Below are 363 nucleotides of genomic sequence, written 5' to 3' on the forward strand. Positions count from 1 at the left end.
GATCTAAGTGTTCAAACTCATATATACTCGAATTGCTTGAGCAGTTTGAAGCTCGCAAATATCAATCTTCGATACTCGAACCTTTGAAAAAGTAATATTTAAAATCTTCACCAACATGAAAATATGCTTCAAATCGACGATATTTTTGATATGGTAACTGCAGGGCTAGCAGACTCAATGCTCTCTGAAATTTACTTTCTAGATCTTGTTACTCCACTTTCCCAACAAACAAACATATTTAAAGATAGCTAAAAAGACCTCATGAGTTAATTATTCTAAATTAGACAAAAAGCATGCCAATTAGTTGCTTTAACTAAAGCGGAACCTACTAAGTATTGTAGTAGCGGTGTTGACATGTTACTG

This window comes from Teleopsis dalmanni, chromosome 1, assembly GCF_002237135.1.
Source record: "Teleopsis dalmanni isolate 2A chromosome 1, ASM223713v2, whole genome shotgun sequence".
Lineage (NCBI taxonomy): Eukaryota > Metazoa > Arthropoda > Insecta > Diptera > Diopsidae > Teleopsis > Teleopsis dalmanni.